The sequence below is a fragment of the Gorilla gorilla genome, chromosome 11 (assembly GCF_029281585.2).
Source record: "Gorilla gorilla gorilla isolate KB3781 chromosome 11, NHGRI_mGorGor1-v2.1_pri, whole genome shotgun sequence".
NCBI lineage: Eukaryota > Metazoa > Chordata > Mammalia > Primates > Hominidae > Gorilla > Gorilla gorilla.
The window spans coordinates 148782271-148799322 of NC_073235.2; positions in this window are offsets into that span (position 1 = coordinate 148782271).

Here is a 17052-nt window from a genome sequence, read left to right on the forward strand (position 1 = left end):
TCCATGTTCATACAGATGGCGGTGTAGATATTTCCAAATTCATACAGATAGCGGTGTAGTTATTTCCATGTGTAAAGAGATAGCTGTGTAGATATTTCCATGTATATGCAGATGGCTGTTTAGATATTTCCATTTTCATGCAGATAGCAGTGTATATATTTCCCTGTTCAAACAGTTAGCGGTGTAGATATTTCCATGTTCATAAAGATAGCTGTGTAGATATTTCAGTGTTTATACAGAAAGCGGTGAAGATGTATGCATGTTTACACAGATAGCGGTGTAGATATTTCCATGTTTATACAGATAGCGGTGAAGATGTATGCCTGTTTACACAGATAGCGGTGTAGATATTTCCATGTTCATACAGATAGCGGTGCAGATATTTCCAAGTTCATCCAGATGGCTGTGTAGATATATCCATGTTCATACAGATGGTAGTGAAGATATTTCCATTTTCATACAGATAGCGGTGTAGATATTTCCATGTTCATACAGATAGCGGTGTAGATATTTCCATGTTCATATAGATAGCGGTGTAGATATTTGCATTTTCAAGCAGATAGCGGTGTATATATTTCCATGTTCAAACAGTTAGCGGTGTAGATATTTAAATGTTCATAAAGATCGCGGTGTAGATGATTCCATGTTTATACAGAAAGCGGTGAAAATGTATGCATGTTTACACAGATATCGGTGTAGATATTTGCATGTTCATCCAGATGGCTGTGTAGATATATCCATGTTCATACAGATGGCGGTGAAGATATTTCCATCTTCATACAGATAGCGGTGTAGATATTTCCATGTTCATACAGATAGCGTTGTAGATATTTCCATGTTCATACAGAGAGCGGTGTATGTATTTCCATGTTCATACAGATAGCGGTGTAGATATTTCCATGTTCATCCAGATGGCTGTGTAGATATTTCCATGTTCATACAGATAGCGGTGTAGATATTTCCATGTTCATACAGATAGCGGTGTAGATATTTCCATGTTCATCTAGATGGCTGTGTAGATATATCCATGTTCATACAGATGGCGGTGAAGATATTTCCATGTTCATGCAGATAGCGGTGTAGATATTTCCATGTTCATGCAGATAGCCATGTAGATATTGCCATGTTCATACCGATAGCGGTGCTGATACTTCCATGTTTATGCAGGTAGCGGTGTACATTTTTCCGTGTTTATACAGATAACGGTGTAAATATTTCCATGTTCATACAGATAGAAGTGTAGATATTTCCATGTTTATACAGAAAGCGGTGTAGATATCTCCTTCTTAATACAGATGGCGGTGTAGATATTTATATGTTCATACAGATGGCGGTGCAGATATTTCCATGTTCATACAGATGGCGGTGTAGTTATTTCCATGTTTATATAGATAGCGGTGTAGTTATTTCCATGTGTAAAGAGATATCTGTGTAGGTATTTCCATGTATTTGCAGATAGCTGTGTAGATATTTCCATTTTCATGCAGAAAGCGGTGTAGATATTTCCATGTTCAAACAGATAGCGGTGTAGATATTTCCATGTTCATACAGATAGCAGTGTAGATATTTCCATGTTCATACAGATAGCGGTGTATGTTTTTCCATGTTCATACAGATAGCGGTGTAGATATTTCCATTTTCATGCAGATAGCGGTGTATATATTTCCCTGTTCAAACAGTTAGCGGTTTAGATATTTCCATGTTCATAAAGATAGCGGTGTAGATATTTCCATGTTTATACAGATAGCGGTGAAGATGTATGCATGTTTACACAGATAGCGGTGTAGATATTTCCATGTTCATCCAGATGGCTGTGTACATATATCCATGTTCATACAGATGGCGGTGAAGATATTTCCATGTTCATACAGATAGCGGTGTAGATATTTCCATGTTCATACAGATAGCGGTGTAGATATTTCCATGTTCATTCAGATAGCGGTGCTGATATTTCCATGTTCATACAGGTAGCGGTGTAGATATTTCCATGTTTATATAGATAGCGGCGTAGATATCTCCATCTTAATACAGATGGCGGTGCAGATATTTCCATGTTCATACAGATGGCCTTGTAGATATTTCCATATTCATCCAGATGGCTGTGTAGATATATCCATGTTCATACAGATGGCGGTGAAGATATTTTCATGTTCATACAGATAGCGGTGTAGATATTTAAATGTTCATACAGATACCCGTGTAGATACTGCCATGTTCATACCGACAATGGTGCTGATACTTCCATGTTTATACAGGTAGCGGTGTACATATTTCCGTGTTTCTACAGATAGTGGTGTAGATATTTCCATGTTCATACAGATAGCGGTGTAGATATTTACAAGTTTATACAGATAGCGGTGTAGATATCTCCTTCTTAATACAGATGGCGGTGTAGATATTTATATGTTCATACAGATGGCGGTTCAGATATTTCCATGTTCATACAGATGGCGGTGTAGATATTTCCATGTTTAAAGAGATAGCGTTGTAGTTATTTCCATGTGTAAAGAGATAGCTGTGTAGATATTTCCATGTATATGCAGATAGCTGTGTAGATATTTCCATTTTCATGCAGATAGCGGTGTAGATATTTCAATGTTCAAACAGATAGCGGTGTAGATATTTCCATTTTCATACAGATAGCGGTGTAGATATTTCCAAGTTTATTCAGATGGCTGTGTAGATATATCCATGTTCATACAGATGGCGGTGTAGATATTTCCATGTTCATACAGATAGCGGTTTAGATATTTCCATGTTCATCCAGATGGCTGTGTAGATATATCCATGTTCATACAGATGGCGGAGAAGATATTTCTATGTTCTTACAGATGGCGGTGTAGATATTTCCATGTTCATTCAGATAGCGGTGTAGATATTTCCATGTTCATACAGATAGCGGTGTAGATATTTCCATGTTCATACAGATAGCGGTGTATGTATTTCCATGTTCATACAGATAGCGGTGTAGATATTTCCATTTTCATGCAGATAGCGGTGTATATATTTCCCTGTTCAAACAGTTAGCGGTTTACATATTTCCATGTTCATAAAGATAGCGGTGTAGATATTTCCATGTTTATACAGATAGCGGTGAAGATGTATGCATGTTTACACAGATAGCGGTGTAGATATTTCCATGTTCATCCAGATGGCTGTGTAGATATATCCACGTTCATACAGATGGCGGTGAAGATATTTCCATGTTCATATAGATAGCGGTGTAGATATTTCCATGTTCATACAGATAGCGGTGTAGATATTTCCATGTTCATACAGATAGCGGAGCTGATATTTCCATGTTCATACAGGTAGCGGTGTAGATATTTCCATGTTTATACAGATAGCGGTGTAGATATATCCATGTTCATACAGATGGCGGTATAGATATTTCCATGTTCATGCAGATAGTGGTTTAGATATTTCCATGTTCATCCAGATGGCTGTGTAGATAAATCCACGTTCAAACAGATGGCGTAGAAGATATTTCCATGTTCATACAGATGGCTGTGTAGATATTTCCATGTTCATACAGATAGCGGTGTAGATATCTCCATGTTCATACAGATAGCGGTGTAGATATTTCCATGTTCATACAGATAGCGGTGTAGATATTTCCATTTTCATGCAAATAGCGGTGTATATATTTCCCTGTTCAAACAGTTAGCGGTTTAGATATTTCCATGTTCGTAAAGATAGCGGTGTAGATATTTCCATGTTTATACAGATAGCGGTGAAGATGTATGCATGTTTACACAGATAGCGGTGTAGATATTTCCATGTTCATCCAGATGGCTGTGTACATATATCCATGTTCATACAGATGGCGGTGAAGATATTTCCATGTTCATACAGATAGCGGTGTAGATATTTCCATGTTCATACAGATAGCGGTGTAGATATTTCCATGTTCATTCAGATAGCGGTGCTGATATTTCCATGTTCATACAGGTAGCGGTGTAGATATTTCCATGTTTATATAGATAGCGGCGTAGATATCTCCATCTTAATACAGATGGCGGTGCAGATATTTCCATGTTCATACAGATGGCCTTGTAGATATTTCCATATTCATCCAGATGGCTGTGTAGATATATCCATGTTCATACAGATGGCGGTGAAGATATTTTCATGTTCATACAGATAGCGGTGTAGATATTTAAATGTTCATACAGATACCCGTGTAGATACTGCCATGTTCATACCGACAATGGTGCTGATACTTCCATGTTTATACAGGTAGCGGTGTACATATTTCCGTGTTTCTACAGATAGTGGTGTAGATATTTCCATGTTCATACAGATAGCGGTGTAGATATTTACAAGTTTATACAGATAGCGGTGTAGATATCTCCTTCTTAATACAGATGGCGGTGTAGATATTTATATGTTCATACAGATGGCGGTTCAGATATTTCCATGTTCATACAGATGGCGGTGTAGATATTTCCATGTTTAAAGAGATAGCGTTGTAGTTATTTCCATGTGTAAAGAGATAGCTGTGTAGATATTTCCATGTATATGCAGATAGCTGTGTAGATATTTCCATTTTCATGCAGATAGCGGTGTAGATATTTCAATGTTCAAACAGATAGCGGTGTAGATATTTCCATTTTCATACAGATAGCGGTGTAGATATTTCCAAGTTTATTCAGATGGCTGTGTAGATATATCCATGTTCATACAGATGGCGGTGTAGATATTTCCATGTTCATACAGATAGCGGTTTAGATATTTCCATGTTCATCCAGATGGCTGTGTAGATATATCCATGTTCATACAGATGGCGGAGAAGATATTTCTATGTTCTTACAGATGGCGGTGTAGATATTTCCATGTTCATTCAGATAGCGGTGTAGATATTTCCATGTTCATACAGATAGCGGTGTAGATATTTCCATGTTCATACAGATAGCGGTGTATGTATTTCCATGTTCATACAGATAGCGGTGTAGATATTTCCATTTTCATGCAGATAGCGGTGTATATATTTCCCTGTTCAAACAGTTAGCGGTTTACATATTTCCATGTTCATAAAGATAGCGGTGTAGATATTTCCATGTTTATACAGATAGCGGTGAAGATGTATGCATGTTTACACAGATAGCGGTGTAGATATTTCCATGTTCATCCAGATGGCTGTGTAGATATATCCACGTTCATACAGATGGCGGTGAAGATATTTCCATGTTCATATAGATAGCGGTGTAGATATTTCCATGTTCATACAGATAGCGGTGTAGATATTTCCATGTTCATACAGATAGCGGAGCTGATATTTCCATGTTCATACAGGTAGCGGTGTAGATATTTCCATGTTTATACAGATAGCGGTGTAGATATATCCATGTTCATACAGATGGCGGTATAGATATTTCCATGTTCATGCAGATAGTGGTTTAGATATTTCCATGTTCATCCAGATGGCTGTGTAGATAAATCCACGTTCAAACAGATGGCGTAGAAGATATTTCCATGTTCATACAGATGGCTGTGTAGATATTTCCATGTTCATACAGATAGCGGTGTAGATATCTCCATGTTCATACAGATAGCGGTGTAGATATTTCCATGTTCATACAGATAGCGGTGTAGATATTTCCATTTTCATGCAAATAGCGGTGTATATATTTCCCTGTTCAAACAGTTAGCGGTTTAGATATTTCCATGTTCGTAAAGATAGCGGTGTAGATATTTCCATGTTTATACAGATAGCGGTGAAGATGTATGCATGTTTACAAAGATAGCGGTGTAGATATTTCCATGTTCATCCATATGGCTGTGTAGATATATCCATGTTCATACAGATGGCGGTGAAGATATTTCCATGTTCATACAGATAGCGGTGTAGATATTTCCATGTTCATACAGATAGCGGTGTAGATATTTCCATGTTCATACAAATAGCGGTGCTGATATTTCCATGTTCATACAGGTAGCGGTGTAGATATTTCCATGTTTATACAGATAGCGGTGTAGATATCTCCATCTTAATACAGATGGCGGTGCAGATATTTCCATGTTCATACAGATGGCTGTGTAGATATATCCATGTTCATACAGATGGCGGTGTAGATATTTCCATGTTCATACAGATAGCGGTTTGGATATTTCCATGTTCATCCAGATGGCTGTGTAGATATATCCATGTTCATACAGATGGCGGAGAAGATATTTCCATGTTCTTACAGATGGCGGTGTAGATATTTCCATGTTCATTCAGATAGCGGTGTAGATATTTCCATCTTCATACAGATAGCGGTGTAGATATTTCCAAGTTCATACAGATAGCGGTGTATGTATTTCCATGTTCATACAGATAGCGGTGTAGATATTTCCATTTTCATGCAGATAGCGGTTTAGATATTTCCATGTTCATACAGATAGCGGTGTAGATATTTCCATGTTCATACAGATAGCGGTGTATGTATTTCCATGTTCATACAGATAGCGGTGTAGATATTTCCATTTTCATGCAAATAGCGGTGTATATATTTCCCAGTTCAAACAGTTAGTGGTTTAGATATTTCCATGTTCATAAAGATAGCGGTGTAAATATTTCCATGTTTATACAGATAGCGGTGAAGATGTATGCATGTTTACAAAGATAGCGGTGTAGATATTTCCATGTTCATCCAGATGGCTGTGTAGATATATCCATGTTCATACTGATGGCGGTGAAGATATTTCCATGTTCATACAGATAGCGGTGTAGATATTTCCATGTTCATACAGATAGCGGTGTAGATATTTCCATCTTCATACAAATAGCGATGCTGGTATTTCCATGTTCATACAGGTAGCGGTGTAGATATTTCCATGTTTATACAGATAGCGGTGTAGATATCTCCATCTTAATACAGATGGCGGTGCAGGTATTTCCATGTTCATACAGATGGCCTTGTAGATATTTCCATATTCATCCAGATGGCTGTGTAGATATATCCATGTTCATACAGATGGCTGTGAAGATATTTTCATGCTCATACAGATAGCGGTGTAGATATTTAAATGTTCATACAGATACCCGTGTAGATATTGCCATGTTCATACCGACAATGGTGCTGACACTTCCATGTTTATACAGGTAGCGGTGTACATATTTCCGTGTTTATACAGATAGCAGTGTAGATATTTCCATGTTCATACAGATAGCCGTGTAGATATTTCCATGTTTATACAGATAGCGGTGTAGATATCTCCTTCTTAATACAGATGGCCGTGTAGATATTTATATGTTCATACAGATGGCGGTGCAGATATTTCCATGGTCATACAGATGGCGGTGTAGATATTTCCATGTTTATAGAGATAGCGTTGTAGTTATTTCCATGTGTAAAGAGATAGCTGTGTAGATATTTCCATGTTCATACAGATAGCGGTGTAGATATTTCCATTTTCACGCAGATAGCGGTGTAGATATTTCAATGTTCATACAGGTAGCGGTGTAGATATTTCCATGTTCATACAGATAGCGGTGTAGATATTTCCATGTTTATTCAGATGGCTGTGTAGATATATCCATGTTCATCCAGATGGCGGTGTAGATATTTCCATGTTCATACAGATAGCGGTTTAGATATTTCCATGTTCATCCAGATGGCTTTTTAGATATATCCATGTTCAAACAGATGGCGGAGAAGATATTTCCATGTTCTTACAGATGGCGGTGTAGATATTTCCATGTTCATTCAGATAGCGGTGTAGATATTTCCATGTTCATACAGATAGCGGTGTAGATATTTCCATTTTCATACAGATAGCGGTGTATGTATTTCCATGTTCATACAGATAGCGGTGTAGATATTTCCATTTTCATGCAGATAGCGGTGTATATATTTCCCTGTTCAAACAGTTAGCGGTTTAGATATTTCCATGTTCATAAAGATAGCGGTGTAGATATTTCCATGTTTATACAGATAGCGGTGAAGATGTATGCATGTTTACACACATAGCGGTGTACATATTTCCATGTTCATCCAGATGGCTGTGTAGATATATCCACGTTCATACAGATGGCGGTGAATATATTTCCATGTTCATATAGATAGCGGTGTAGATATTTCCATGTTCATACAGATAGCGGAGCTGATATTTCCATGTTCATACAGGTAGCGGTGTAGATATTTCCATGTTTATACAGATAGCGGTGTAGATATATCCATGTTCATACAGATGGCGGTATAGATATTTCCATGTTCATGCAGATAGCGGTTTAGATATTTCCATGTTCATCCAGATGGCTGTGTAGATAAATCCAAGTTCAAACAGATGGCGTAGAAGATATTTCCATGTTCATACAGATGGCTGGGTAGATATTTCCATGTTCATACAGATAGCGGTGTAGATATTTCCATGTTCAAACAGATAGCGGTGTAGGTATTTCCATGTTCATACAGATAGCGGTGTATGTTTTTCCATGTTCATACAGATAGCGGTGTAGATATTTCCATTTTCATGCAAATAGCGGTGTATATATTTCCCTGTTCAAACAGTTAGCGGTTTAGATATTTCCATGTTCATAAAGATAGCGGTGTAGATATTTCCATGTTTATACAGATAGCGATGAAGATGTATGCATGTTTACAAAGATAGCGGTGTAGATATTTCCATGTTCATCCAGATGGCTGTGTAGATATATCCATGTTCATACAGATGGCGGTGAAGATATTTCCATGTTCATACAGATACCGGTGTAGATATTTCCATGTTCATACAGATAGCGGTGTAGATATTTCCATGTTCATACAAATAGCGGTGCTGATATGTCCATGTTCATACAGGTAGCGGTGTAGATATTTCCATGTTTATACAGATAGCGGTGTAGATATCTCCATCTTAATACAGATGGCGGTGAAGATATTTCCATGTTCATACAGATAGCGGTGTAGATATTTCCATGTTCGTACAGATAGTGGTGTAGATATTTCCATGTTCATACAGATAGCGGTGTAGCTATTTCCATGTTCATACAGACGGCGGTGTAGATATTTCCATGTTCTTTCAGATGGCTGTGTAGATATTTTCTTGTTTATACAGATAGTGGTGTAGATATTTCCATATTCATACAGAGAGCAGTGTGGATATTTCCATGTTTATACACACAGCGGTGAAGATGTATGCATGTTTACACAGATAGCGGTGTAGATATTTCCATGTTTATACAGATACCGGTGTAGATATCTCCTTCTTAATACAGATGGCGGTGTAGATATTTATATGTTCATACAGTTGGCGGTGCAGATATTTCCATTTTCATACAGATTTCGGTGTAGATATTTCCATGTTTATAGAGATAGCGGTGTAGATATTTCCAAGTTTATAGAGATAGCGGTGTAGATATCTCCATTTTAATACAGATGGCGGTGTAGATATTTATACGTTCATACAGATGGCGGTGCAGATATTTGCATGTTCATACAGAAGGCGGCGTAGATATTTCCATGATTATACAGATAGCAGTGTTGTTATTTCCATGTGTAAAGAGATAGCATTGTAGCTATTTCCATGTATATGCAGATAGCTGTGTAGATATTTCCATTTTCATGCAGATAGCGGTGAAGATGTATGCATGTTTACACAGATAGCGGTGTAGATATTTCCATGTTCATACAGATAGCGTTGGAGATATTTCCATGTTCATCCAGATGGCTGTGTAGATATATCCATGTTCATACAGGTGGCGGTGAAGATATTTCCATGTTCATACAGATAGTGGTGTAGATATTTCCATGTTCATACAGATAGCAGTGTAGGTATTTCCATGTTCATACAGATAGCGGTGTAGATATTTCCATGTTCATCCAGATGGCTGTGTAGATATATCAATGTTCATACAGATGGTGGTGAAGGTATTTCCATGTTCATACAGATATCGGTGTAGATATTTCCATGTTCATACAGATAGCGGTGTAGGTACTTCCATGTTCATACAGATAGCGGTGCTGATATTTCCATGTTTATACAGGTAGCGGTGTAGATATTTCCATGTTTATACAGATAGCGGTGTAGATATTTCCATGTTCATCCAGATGGCTGTGTAGATATATCCATGTTCATACAGATGGCGGTGAAGATATTTCCATGTTCATACAGATAGCGGTGTAGATATTTCCATGTTCATACAGATAGCCGTGTAGATATTGCCATGTTCATATCGAAAGCGGTGCTGATACTTCCATGTTTATACAGGTAGCTGTGTACATATTTCCATGTTTATACAGATAGCGGTGTAGATATTTCCATGTTCGTACAGATACCGGTGTAGTTATTTCCATGTGTAAAGAGATAGCTGTGTATATATTTCCATGTATATGCAGACAGCTGTGTAGATATTTCCATTTTCATGCAGATAGTGGTGTAGATATTTCCATGTTTACACAGATAGCGGTGTAGATATTTCCATGTTTATACAGATAGCGGTGAAGATGTATGCATGTTTACACAGATAGCAGTGTAGATATTTCCATGTTCATACAGATAGCGGTGTAGATATTTCCATGTTCATCCATATTGCTGTGTAGATATATCCAAGTTCATACAGATGGCGGTGAAGATATTTCCATGTTCATACAGATAGAGGTGTAGTTATTTCCATGTGTAAAGAGATAGCTGTGTAGATATTTCCATGTATATGCAGATAGCTGTGTAGATATTTCCATTTTCATGCACATAGCGGTTTAGATATTTCCATGTTCATACAGATAGCGGTGTAGACATTTCCATGTTCATACAGATAGCGGTGTAGATATTTCCATGTTCATACAGACGGCGGTGTAGATATTTCCATATTCATCCAGATGGCTGTGTAGATATATCCATGTTCATACAGATGGCGGTGAAGATATTTTCATGTTCATACAGATAGCGGTGTAGATATTTCCATGTTCATACAGATAGCCGTGTAGATATTGCCATGTTCATACCGATAGCGGTGCTGATACTTCCATGTTTATACAGGTAGCGGTGTACATATTTCCGTGTTTATACAGATAGCGGTGTAGATATTTCCATGTTCATACAGATAGCGGTGTAGATATTTCCATGTTCATACAGATAGCGGAGCTGATATTTCCATGTTCATACAGGTAGCGGTGTAGATATTTCCATGTTTATTCAGATAGCAGTGTAGATATATCCGTGTTCATACAGATGGCGGTGTAGATATTTCCATGTTCATGAAGATAGCGGTTTATATATTTCCATGTTCATCCAGATGGCTGTGTATATAAATCCACGTTCAAACAGAAGGCGGAGAAGATATTTCCATGTTCATACAGATGGCTGTGTAGATATTTCCATGTTCATACAGATAGCGGTGTAGATATTTCCATGTTCATACAGATAGCGGTGCTGATATTTCCATGTTCATACAGGTAGCGGTGTAGATATTTCCATGTTTATACAGATAGCGGTGTAGATATTGCCATGTTCATACCGATAGCGTTGCTGATACTTCCATGTTTATACAGGTAGCTGTGTACATATTTCCATGTTTATACAGATAGCGGTGTAGATATTTCCATGTTCGTAGAGATACCGGTGTAGTTATTTCCATGTGTAAAGAGATAGCTGTGTATATATTTCCATGTATATGCAGATAGCTGTGTAGATATTTCCATTTTCATGCAGATAGTGGTGTAGATATTTCCATGTTCAAACAGATAGCGATGTAGATATTTCCATGTTCATACAGATAGCGGTGTAGATATTTCCATGTTTATACAGATAGCGGTGAAGATGTATGCATGTTTACACAGATAGCTGTGTTGATATTTCCATGTTCATACAGATAGTGGTGTAGATATTTCCATGTTCATCCAGATGGCTGTGTGGACATATCCATGTTCATTCAGATGGCGGTGAAGATATTTCCATGTTGATACAGATAGCGGTGTAGACATTTCCATGTTCATACAGATAGCGGTGTAGATATTTCCATGTTCATACAGATGGCTGTGTAGATATATCCATGTTCATACAGATGGCGGTGAAGATATTTCCATGTTCATACAGATGGCGGTGTAGATATTTCCATATTCATTCCGATTGCGGTGCTGATATTTCCATGTTTATACAGGTAGCGGTGTAGATATTTCCATGTTTATACAGATAGCGGTGTAGATATTTCCATGTTTATACAGATAGCGGTGTAGATATTTCCATGTTTATACAGATAGCGGTGTAGATATCTCCATCTTAATACAGATGGCGGTGTAGATATTTATATGTTCATACAGATGGCGGTGCAGATATTTCCATGTTCATACAGATGGCGGTGTAGATATTTCCAAATTCATACAGATAGCGGTGTAGTTATTTCCATGTGTAAAGAGATAGCTGTGTAGATATTTCCATGTATATGCCGATAGCTGTGTAGATATTTCCATTTTCATGCAGATAGCAGTGTATATATTTCCCTGTTCAAACAGTTAGCGGTGTAGATATTTCCATTTTCAAAAAGATAGCTGTGTAGATATTTCCATGTTTATACAGATAGCGGTGTAGATGTATGCATGTTTACACAGATAGCGGAGTAGATATTTCCATGTTCATACAGATAGCGGTGAAGATGTATGCATGTTTACACAGATAGCCGTGTAGATATTTCCAAGTTCATACAGATAGCGGTTTAGATATTTCCATGTTCATCCAGATGGCTGTGTAGATATATCCATGTTCATACAGATGGCGGTGAAGATATTTCCATGTTCATACAGATAGAGGTGTAGTTATTTCCATGTGTAAAGAGATAGCTGTGTAGATATTTCCATGTATATGCAGATAGCTGTGTAGATATTTCCATTTTCATGCACATAGCGGTTTAGATATTTCAATGTTCATACAGATAGCGGTGTAGATATTTCCATGTTCATACAGATAGCGGTGTAGATATTTCCATGTTCATACAGACGGCGGTGTAGATATTTCCATATTCATCCAGATGGCTGTGTAGATATATCCATGTTCATACAGAGGGCGGTGAAGATATTTTCATGTTCATACAGATAGCGGTGTAGATATTTCCATGTTCATACAGATAGCCGTGTAGATATTGCCATGTTCATACCGATAGCGGTGCTGATACTTCCATGTTTATACAGGTAGCGGAGTACATATTTCCGTGTTTATACAGATAGCGGTGTAGATATTTCCATGTTCATACAGATAGCGGTGTAGATATTTCCATGTTCATACAGATAGCGGAGCTGATATTTCCATGTTCATACAGGTAGCGGTGTAGATATTTCCATGTTTATACAGGTAGCGGTGTAGATATATCCGTGTTCATACAGATGGCGGTGTTGATATTTCCATGTTCATGAAGATAGCGGTTTATATATTTCCATGTTCATCCAGATGGCTGTGTAGATAAATCCACGTTCAAACAGAAGGCGGAGAAGATATTTCCATGTTCATACAGATGGCTGTGTAGATATTTCCATGTTCATACAGATAGCGGTGTATGTATTTCCATGTTCATACAGATAGCGGTGTAGATATTTCCATTTTCATGCAGATAGCGGGGTAGATATTTCCATGTTCATAAAGATAGCGGTGTAGATATTTCCATGTTTATACAGATAGCGGTGAAGATGTATGCATGTTTACACAGATAGCGGTGTAGATATTTCCATGTTCATCCAGATGGCTGTGTAGATATATCCATGTTCATACAGATGGCCGTGAAGATATTTCCATGTTCAAACAGATAGCGGTGTAGATATTTCCATGTTCATACAGATAGCGGTGTAGATATTTCCATGTTCATACAGATAGCGGTGCTGATATTTCCATGTTCATACAGGTAGCGGTGTAGATATTTCCATGTTTATACAGATAGCGGTGTAGATATCTCCATCTTAATACAGATTGCGGTGCAGATATTTCCATATTCATACAGACGGCGGTGAAGATATTTCCATATTCATCCAGATGGCTGTGTAGATATATCCATGTTCATACAGATGGCGGTGAAGATATTTTCATGTTCATACAGATAGCGGTGTAGATATTTCCATGTTCATACAGATAGCCGTGTAGGTATTGCCATGTTCATACCAATAGCGGTGCTGATACTTCCATGTTTATACACGTAGCGGTGTACATATTTCCGTGTTTATACAGATAGCTGTGTAGATATTTCCATGTTCATACAGATAGCGGTGTAGATATTTCCATTTTCATACAAATAGCGGTGTAGATATCTCCTTCTTAATACAGATGGCGGTGTAGATATTTATATGTTCATACAGATGGCAGTGCAGATATTTCTATGTTCATACAGTTGGCGGTGTAGATATTTCCATGTTTATAGAGATAGCGGTGTAGTTATTTCCATGTGTAAAGAGATAGCTGTGTAGATATTTCCATGTATATGCAGATAGCTGTGTAGATATTTCCATTTTCATGCAGATAGCGATGTAGATATTTCCATGTTCAAACAGATAGCGGTGTAGGTATTTCCATGTTCATACAGATAGCGGTGTAGATATTTCCATCTTCATACAGATGGCTGTGTAGATATATCCATGTTCATACAGATGGCATTGTAGATATTTCCATGTTCATACAGATAGCGGTTTAGATATTTCCATGTTCATCCAGATGGCTGTGTAGATATATCCATGTTCATACAGATGGCGGAGAAGATATTTCCATGTTCATACAGATGGCGGTGTAGATATTTCCATGTTCATACAGATAGCGGTGTAGATATTTCCATGTTCATACAGATAGCGGTGTAGATATTTCCATGTTCCTACAGATAGCGGTGTATGAATTTCCATGTTCATTAAGATAGCGGTGTAGATATTTCCATTTTCATGCAGATAGCTGTGTATATATTTCCCTGTTCAAACAGTTATCGGTTTAGATATTTCCATGTTCTTAAAGATAGCGGTGTAGATATTTTCATGTTTATACAGATAGCGGTGAAGATGTATGCATGTTTACACAGATAGCGGTGTAGATATTTCCATATTCATCCAGATGGCTGTGTAGATATATCCCTGTTCATACAGATGGCGGTGAAGATATTTCCATGTTCATACAGATAGCGGTGTAGATATTTCCATGTTCATACAGATAGCGGTGTAGATATTTCCATGTTCATTCAGATAGCGGTGCTGATATTTCCATGTTCATACAGGTAGCGGTGTAGATATTTCCATGTTCATACAGATAGCGGTGCTGATATTTCCATGTTCATACAGGTAGCGGTGTAGATATTTCCATGTTTATACAGATAGCGGTGTAGATATTGCCATGTTCATACCGATAGCGGTGCTGATACTTCCATGTTTATACAGGTAGCTGTGTACATATTTCCATGTTTATACAGATAGCGGTGTAGATATTTCCATGTTCGTAGAGATACTGGTGTAGTTATTTCCATGTGTAAAGAGATAGCTGTGTATATATTTCCATGTATATGCAGATAGCTGTGTAGATATTTCCATTTTCATGCAGATAGTGGTGTAGATATTTCCATGTTCAAACAGATAGCGATGTAGATATTTCCATGTTCATACAGATAGCGGTGTAGATATTTCCATGTTTATACAGATAGCGGTGAAGATGTATGCATGTTTACACAGATAGCTGTGTTGATATTTCCATGTTCATACAGATAGTGGTGTAGATATTTCCATGTTCATCCAGATGGCTGTGTGGACATATCCATGTTCATTCAGATGGCGGTGAAGATATTTCCATGTTGATACAGATAGCGGTGTAGACATTTCCATGTTCATACAGATAGCGGTGTAGATATTTCCATGTTCATACAGATGGCTGTGTAGATATATCCATGTTCATACAGATGGCGGTGAAGATATTTCCATGTTCATACAGATGGCGGTGTAGATATTTCCATATTCATTCCGATTGCGGTGCTGATATTTCCATGTTTATACAGGTAGCGGTGTAGGTATTTCCATGTTTATACAGATAGCGGTGTAGATATTTCCATGTTTATACAGATAGCGGTGTAGATATTTCCATGTTTATACAGATAGCGGTGTAGATATCTCCATCTTAATACAGATGGCGGTGTAGATATTTATATGTTCATACAGATGGCGGTGCAGATATTTCCATGTTCATACAGATGGCGGTGTAGATATTTCCAAATTCATACAGATAGCGGTGTAGTTATTTCCATGTTTAAAGAGATAGCTGTGTAGATATTTCCATGTATATGCCGATAGCTGTGTAGATATTTCCATTTTCATGCAGATAGCAGTGTATATATTTCCCTGTTCAAACAGTTAGCGGTGTAGATATTTCCATTTTCAAAAAGATAGCTGTGTAGATATTTCCATGTTTATACAGATAGCGGTGTAGATGTATGCATGTTTACACAGATAGCGGTGTAGATATTTCCATGTTCATACAGATAGCGGTGAAGATGTATGCATGTTTACACAGATAGCCGTGTAGATATTTCCATGTTCATACAGATAGCGGTTTAGATATTTCCATGTTCATCCAGATGGCTGTGTAGATATATCCATGTTCATACAGATGGCGATGAAGATATTTCCATGTTCATACAGATAGAGGTGTAGTTATTTCCATGTGTAAAGAGATAGCTGTGTAGATATTTCCATGTATATGCAGATAGCTGTGTAGATATTTCCATTTTCATGCACATAGCGGTTTAGATATTTCCATGTTCATACAGATAGCGGTGTAGATATTTCCATGTTCATACAGATAGCGGTGTAGATATTTCCATGTTCATACAGACGGCGGTGTAGATATTTCCATATTCATCCAGATGGCTGTGTAGATATATCCATGTTCATACAGAGGGCGGTGAAGATATTTTCATGTTCATACAGATAGCGGTGTAGATATTTCCATGTTCATACAGATAGCCGTGTAGATATTGCCATGTTCATACCGATAGCGGTGCTGATACTTCCATGTTTATACAGGTAGCGGAGTACATATTTCCGTGTTTATACAGATAGCGGTGTAGATATTTCCATGTTCATACAGATAGCGGTGTAGATATTTCCATGTTCATACAGATAGCGGAGCTGA